Source organism: Fundulus heteroclitus, chromosome 6, assembly GCF_011125445.2.
Source record: "Fundulus heteroclitus isolate FHET01 chromosome 6, MU-UCD_Fhet_4.1, whole genome shotgun sequence".
Classification (NCBI taxonomy): domain Eukaryota; kingdom Metazoa; phylum Chordata; class Actinopteri; order Cyprinodontiformes; family Fundulidae; genus Fundulus; species Fundulus heteroclitus.
Window position 1 is genome coordinate 17,596,349 of NC_046366.1, and position 8,096 is coordinate 17,604,444.

Here is an 8,096-nt window from a genome sequence, read left to right on the forward strand (position 1 = left end):
AAAGGAGCAGATACCGGTCCTGCTGATGGGTTAAGGCTCCTCCAGCTCTCAGAGAGTAGCTCCCTCTGTCCTGGTTTCTCCTTCATGCTGGGAGACCCAGCAAACCTCCTGGCAGCGGCTCTTATTGACGTGCCATCCTGGTGGAGTTGGACTGCCTGTGCAACCACTGTAGGGTCCAGGCATCGCCTCATGCTACCAGTAGTGACACTGACCCTGATCAAATCCAAAACCACTGAAAAACTGTCCAAAATATGAGGAGGGGCATATGTCTGTGGCTTCTATTATTCCTTCAAAACCATTATTTTTGGGGTTGTTATTGGGGTTGTCTCATCGTTGCTCAATTAGTGTCAGTGTTGTTAATTTAATTGACACCAGAATAGCCGACACAGATTAACAACCACCTCTACTGCTGAACTGACCAGATCAACAATCCACAACTGGCTCGATATTGTCCTCGGATTAAAAAGTGTTTCATTATTTTTTCTTTCTTTTTTTTGTTATTTTTTTGTGCAGTTTTAGAAATCAAGGAACCCAACTAAGCATGAGCTGGTTTCCACCTCACTGTGTGACAAAGGTCTATTCAGTTGCTCTCTTTTTTTTTCTTTTTTTTTTTTGTAATCTAGGCTATTTTAGATAAGCACTTTTTCAACATTCAGTTTGGGCCTATCAGATTAAGATTGAATAAAAGATCTTTAAAGTACAATTGTGTTGCAGTGTATCTAAATCAGACATAATTTAAAACTTAAAAGTCCTGTTGTCTAGAATCCAGAAAAGTGCAAATGGACTTTTATTCCTGAGTATGCTTTTGGCTTTAGGTTCTCAGCAAAAAAAAACAAATGTATCCATGGGTGAAACTTACACTCAATGCGTGATTAGTAAAATCTAAGAAAAATGTAAGCAGCAGGTTATTTGAATTTTCTTATTCTATTTTAGAAACTGCATCAAAAGTCTAGTTTCCGTACCTGATAAAAGTTCATTCCAAAGTTGTTTTTTTTTTAATAAAAAAATAAAAATACCTGTCCACCTCTCCTGCTCCTCGCCTCCAGAACCAGCAGAGGGCAGTGTTGCATAAAAAGCAGCCGCGCGCCGCCATCATATCGCTTACGTTTCCTCTCGCTTCCCCCGTCCTGCAGATTGACAGCGTGGCTCCTCCAGCAAACAGCGAGCAGAATCCACTGGCCGCTGACATGTTTTTGTCTCTGCTCCTCGGCTCGCAGCCACGGAGGCAGTCCGAAACAATTGAATCTATCGAGTGGGAGTTGTTTTGCTCAAAATTGTCAGATGAAAAAGCAACAATGCTCGTGTCCTCGAGCCATGGCCGAGCTGTCAGAGTGTGTTGGGTCATAAAAGGCTACGCTCTCAACACTGTCCCTTTTCTGCGCGTCACATGTCGACAGTTACACACAATCTACACTGTTTGTGTAAAGCAAATTGGGCTGCCTCCTCTCATGCCCTTGGGGGGGTTGGGGATCTGCATCAATATGAGGCAAACTTTGCACATATTGGCTCATACGGGCTTTACACATCCATAATTGATCCAAATATGTTTTCTTTTAATGTTCTCTTTTAACTTCTCGCTCCGGGGATATATTTTGAATATCACTCTATTATCTCGTATCACACATCTTATCTCCTCTGTCCTTAAACCTCTCTCTTCTTTTCTTCCCACTAGCTCCCAGTTTTGCAGCACACATTGATTTTCTACTGTTTTCCTCTTGAACGCTCCCTCCAGTCTTATCTCCCTGAGAAACACACACACTCACACACGCACACAGCTGAGTAACAGACACCGGCAGCATCTTCTCTTGTCATTACCTTCGTGTCCCCTGAATGGTGCGGGAATATTAACAGTTTGTATGAAGGGGACTTTAAGGCTCGGTTTAGAGTTACCCCTTAAGAGTCACCTGTCAGTGCGGGGTTTTTTGTCTCCCAGAAGAATACTCAGAGTGCATCCTCCTCTAATTGAAAGTAGACACCACCGGCCTAGACAGGGAAAACAGGAGAGACGACAAAATGAGAAGGAGAGGCAAAGAGGAAGAAGAAGGAAAAGGGGGAAAAAAATGGGAGGGCAGACAGAGCTAAAATAAACAATTCCCAGCATGCTGCAGGCTACAAGCAAATGGCCCCTGGGCTTCATGGCCTCTCAGGGCCATGGCAGAAGCCAGTCACACACATCACATAGCATTACTCGGGATGGGGTTACAGGAAAATGTCAGCCGACGCATAAGGAGGAACCATTGGCCCATAGGATAATTTGAGTGCCGGAGGGAGGTGCAATCTTACATTCCCACGATTCCACTCTTTCCACCCACACCCTCTTTTCATTGTATTTTTGTATCCATTTTTTCTCTGTTAGTTATTTAGCGTGTGCAGCGCTGGTGTTTACTCTGGCGGCCTTGTGTGTGTACACAAGTGTCCGTAGTAAACAGGATGCCAGAGTGCTTTTACCTGCGATTTCTCCTTTTCTAAACTCACAGGAGTTTATAGGGGCCATTGGCTGGAGGCGAGAGGCTTTTATATCAATATTTAAAGCGGGAGTTTTACATTAAATTACATGTTACATATCTGATGACTGAATTAATCATAACTCTACTTTTCTAAAGAGAGAGAAAAACCCCCCCCATAAATAATCATTTCATTTTGTACGTAGAAAGGGAGTTTTTTATGCTCGACACATTGGCTGTTTTCTGGGGTATCATTGTAGAAATGGGGTTTTCATCTCAGCTTTTGTTGCTCCCAAAACATCAAGCTGTGCATTAGGGCCCGGGCGTACAGCTGCGTATATATGTGCGCTGGGCATCAGATAAAGACAGAGGGAAGGATGGAGAGAGCGAAAGAAAGAGACAGCGCAGATATCTGAGTGCGTCTGACAGAGAGGACAGCCCCGCAGGCAGGTCCCAGCCCTTCAGCACCGAAAATGACACATGACTGCTTTGACTTTTGTCATCCCCCTGTCTCTCTACGCCCCCAAACCCAAGCCCGCAACAAACACTGAGGCGAGTGCAGAGACACACAGACTCCAAGACACACAGTCATACACTGTATACTGCTTAGATTACATTATCCGTATCCCCGGGACACGGGCCCTTCTTGTTGGATGACATTTGGGCTTGTGCAGCACTAAGGTTACCTTTCTTTGCCCCTGAGTTAAAGATGCCTGTCTGCAGCATGCATTTGAAATGAAGGACGGGAAGAGGGGTGTGTTGGGGGGGGGTGGGTAGGAAAAAAAAATCAGATGAGAAAGATTTCCAAAAGCACTTTGATCAGAGGCATCAACAGTCACGCACAAACTTGTTAAGCAGTATGTAAATTTAGGCTGATACTGAATAAAGTTGCCAGAATGGCATGAATCCATTGTGCTGCGATGATCAAAATAAAAGAGGGCTTCATACGCTGGAGGGCAAGAAAGTCACAGACATGAAGGTTTTTTTTTTTTTTCCTCCTTCCTCTTTTTTTTTTCCTACAAAGAGGCTGATGTGATGCAGAGAGGAGAGAAGGAGGGGAGGGGAAATGAAAGATAGGGGAAAGCCTGGAAGGATCTCAATCTAAATTAGCCGGTTAAAAGGAAGACTATGCTGAGTGAGACATATAATTAAAACCAAAGTGATGAAAACATCAGCACTCGCTCAGTAACCCGCTACGCGGCTCTTCGGAAACTCGCTACGGGGATGATCAGAGAAATTATTCAAAGCTAAAGGTAAGCCTCACCTACTGTTAACGCACACCGGCCTCCCATTCATTCTCAGCCGGTCTTCCATCTCCCTTCCCACACCTCCTCTCTCCGCCCTGTTTCTTTAATCCCTCCCTCGTTCCCCTGCTCTCTCCAGCTGACACTTAGAGATGAATAGAGCCTGTCAAAGGGTGTCTTGTAGCCTGTCAGTTTTTAAACTAACAGTTAGCAAAAGGAACACTTTCACATAAAACCTCCCAGTCTGAGAGGAGGTTGTCGGCTTTGGGTGGTTGTGTCTGGCGTTTATGTGAGGAGCCACCCTGTGAGCGGAGCGAGAAATATACGACCTCATGCAGGAGCCAGTTCAAATGCTTCATCGTAGCACACCCTGCTGCTCCTCCAAAAACCGCTAAACGCACTGGATTGTTCGAGAAGTAGCCATAGCACTATGTTCATTTAAATGAGCATCAATTTACGAGTACAGATCCAAGTGCAGATAACACACAATAACAAATAACATTGCTTTTACTGGACAGAAGGCTGAAGTAGATCATTTTTTTTTATGATTCCAAGAAAGTCTGTACCGTCTCATAAGATGTAATTTAGCGATGTGAAATGAATCACTAAAACATTACTGTTACAGGCCTGTGGGGAAGTCACCTCACTACAGTGATTAGTTCAACACAGCGGCCTCAAACGGCGATCCCAAAGGGCCGGTGTCCTGCAGTGTTTAGATGTGTCCCTTGCCCTACGCATCTGAATCAAAATGGCTAAACTGCCTCACTCGCACGCAGTCCAGCTCTACTCTCCAGCGCTCTGCCAGTGAGCTTATATTTGCGTCTGGCGAGCTGAAGCAGAGACACATTTCGAAGTTGCAGGACACCGGCCTTCGAGGACTGGAGTTTGAGACCCCTGGTTTAACATCATCTTGATCATTTTGCTTGAGATTTTAATTAGTCTTTAATTAGTCTTTAGACATTTAGTCTTTACCCACCCTGTATGCTATTCACATATAGTAATATTTAGCTCAATGGTTTCTTCTGTTTTTAGTCTAGCTCACGTTCTCCAGAGTCCTGCTGTTGACCTGTACACATATTCACAAAGAATCCTAAGACTAAAAGTGTTGTAGTTTTAGGAACATTTTTAGAGTTTCCTGAATTCCAGTTATTCACAGACGCCCTAAGCCTTAAGAGAGCTACTAAAGTGAAAATATGTTAGGAGTAGTGAGGAGGACTTCTAGTGAACCTGACAGGGTCTCAAGTAGCGAAGATGGTGGAAACAGAGAGAGCTGATTGGCTGATCCACCACCTAAACAGTGGAGAAAATGAGCACATAAATTTCTTTAACAATCATACAATTATAAATATGTACAGAAGGTAAACTTTATCTTCCCCATGGGGGAAATTAATTAGTTTCAGTGGGAGGACGGGTTGAAGGCGCAGTGCTCTGGTAACGTAACTGTACTGAGAGTAAATAAATAATAGGAAAAATATTGAATAATCATGAGTAGAAATTGGGGGAATGTACGAAGATTATAGTGCAAAGAAATGTTTATGTTATTTACAGAATAGAAAAGACTTGCAGAAAAATGCATACATTAATACACTTTACACTAGATAAAAGTGGTGAGAAAGTATTTGCTGTATTGTACATGATGCAAGTAGCCTAAATGGTCATCTAGAAGGTTGCTTGTGTGCTACCATCTCACCGCTGGCTTTTGATTGCTGCACGGTGCGCTTCTCACTTTCCAGGCTGGGGTGTAAAAGCAGAGAAAAAGACTCATTGATCTGTGGCAATATGCTTCAATGTCCACCTATTCGCGCATCCTGGGACCAATTTACTTTTCGGCACTCCTCTATTCTTTTCCAAGAGCTGTACAAACAGAGGTGCTGCTCCAGTTTCCAGTCTGGTTTCCTCCAGCTTTTTGTCTCCGTTTTATGTTAGTCATATTTTTTCAAATACAGGGAATCGTAGTAAAATGCTGACAGGTGAAGGCACATTAATATCAAATAGATGAAATAGTAAATTGACCAGTAATGGGGGTAAACATAAGCGAATAAAAAATAATGATGAGGATGTAATAAGGTACATTCAATATCAATATCTTATCTCCAGCAGTCATTGGGTGAGACACAGGACATGTTGCTGGTCCATCACAGGGCAACATAAAGACACACAGGACAAACAACCAATTCAGTTTATTCCAATACGATCCAGACGTGTTGTCAGATTCTGATAAATTTATTTACAGTCCACTAATTTCTTTCAGATTATTTACTCTATGTGACTAAGGAAGCCTACCCATCTACTCCTTGACTTTGAAGCGATTCCTCATACCGAGCAAGCATGTAGTGAGGGTGGACGTTAAGAACTCACGGAAACTTCCATCAGAATCACTTTTTATCAGCGGCTGTAAAACAGATGGCAGCAAAAGCTCAGTCTGAGGCTTTGTGCTGCAAACAAAAATAGCTCAACACATAAGCAAGATGCAGTACTTTTTATAGAAAGAAAACTAACAGAGTCCACAGTTTATGGCAGGAAAAGCTCAGGAATTGACCCCATTGAGGAAAGAGTCACAGCTAAACATAGACTCACTGTGCCAGATGTAGCGGCCATCTATCTATAGAAAGAAAAGACAGAGATCGCATCATATTCAGGAATAACAAAGCAGTTATTTGATAGCAACTATATATAGTTATGTCATGTCTGCTTATTTGTTGTTAGCTGTCATGACACCTGTCAATTGAATCTACAGTATTCCTAATTTATGGATGCTCCCAAACATATCGTTATCTTTTCATTAACATATCTCCAAGTATATGCTCTTTCACCAATTATTATGCTAGAATGCTGGGAAAAAAACCATTTGTCTTTTTTTTTTTGTTCTCCTACTTTAAAGATTAGAAAATATTAGTCTCCAATTATAACAGCTACTCAAGGGTCCTTTTCTACTTGATTATTTACTCCTTAACCAGCTGATCTTTACTTAAAACGCGGCTACGTAACACGATGTGATCAAAACGAAGCCATAATTAAAGTGATTGGCAGTGCCTGTTCAACTGTTCCTTACTCGTTAGCCCCTCATTTATTTGTGCCCCGGTGACTATTGCGAATCTCACAGCCTTACTTAAACGAATCAGCAGCGAAACCTCTGTTCATTCTGGCTGCCTGCATCTGTAACCAAATAAAGGAGGAAGCATTCCACCTGAGAGCTTTTTCGTACCCTCCAGTGCGGCGTACCTCAAGTAAATAAGTCCTCCCGACAACAAATGTTTCAGCACTGAAGCGGGCCCCTCGAAAAACCAGTTTTTCCCGGGATGAAAAAAAAAAAAAAAAAAAAGAATCCGCCCCCTAAGGTGTGCTCCCTGTCTTACCTTCTTTCCGCACCTGCACTGAGTCTCTCAGTGGCGCTCTGTGTCTCGCCACACAATGGAAGCGGTGCATAGCCTCTGGCAGCTCTCTCCAGCTGAGAGCCACCTCTCTCCAGAGGACAGGAAGGGAAAACTGCTAGCACTAACAACTGATCCTGGCAGATAAAGGAGCAGATAGGAGAGGAGAGAGCGCCTTGGACAACGCTTGTCCTTCCCTGGTCGTCAGTGCTATTTCCTGTAGCTTGTGTCATTCTGTTACAGCTGCCAGCAGCAAATAGCAAGCTGTTGCTTTTTTTTAATATATATATATATTTTCTGATTTAGATTCAGAGTTTAACATGCCACCTTTAAATCCGGATATTTAGATAGACGCTCCGTGTACCATGACCCCGCTGAACCTCTTCGTGTCAATTTAAATGGTTCCTGACCTCCGAGGAGCATGTCAGGTTTGCCACAAAGACGGGACTGTCGAAGGCCTTGGTGGAAGCGCCGTGTTGTTAGTGCTCGTCCAGATGACCCGGCACCAGATCAGTGCATCACTCACGCTCCTCGGGGCAGCTGACTGGAAAAGCACTTAGGCAAGGCAGCCATCACAGGTCGCGGAGGGCACAGCTGGGAAAGCCCTGGGTCGAAGCCTCAACCCAGTGTGATTAACTGTACATTAGCTGCATGGGAGGATAATATACTGAAATAATTCCACACCGGATGATTTGCTAAACTCGTCTGTATCCGATTCTCCTCGTTCAGTCAGTGCAGTGCGGTGTGTGTGGTCCACAAGGGCCATACACCTGGTATTTGTCCCGAGAAAGACCTTGATGGGGAATGGGGTCTGAGCGAGGGTGCTTATTTTATTCTCTTTCATGCTGCTGCAGGCTATAGCTGTATTAATGCAATGGCAGGGATCTTTGAAGTTGTGACTTTATGAGACAAAAGCTAATTTCCTTTCCTTTGTTCATTATCGAGAGAGACTTCCAGCCAGGCGGAAAAGCATGCTGTGCTAATTATTCCATTCATGAGTTGTACTCAAAGTCTGTAATGGATTTCACTGGGCTTTT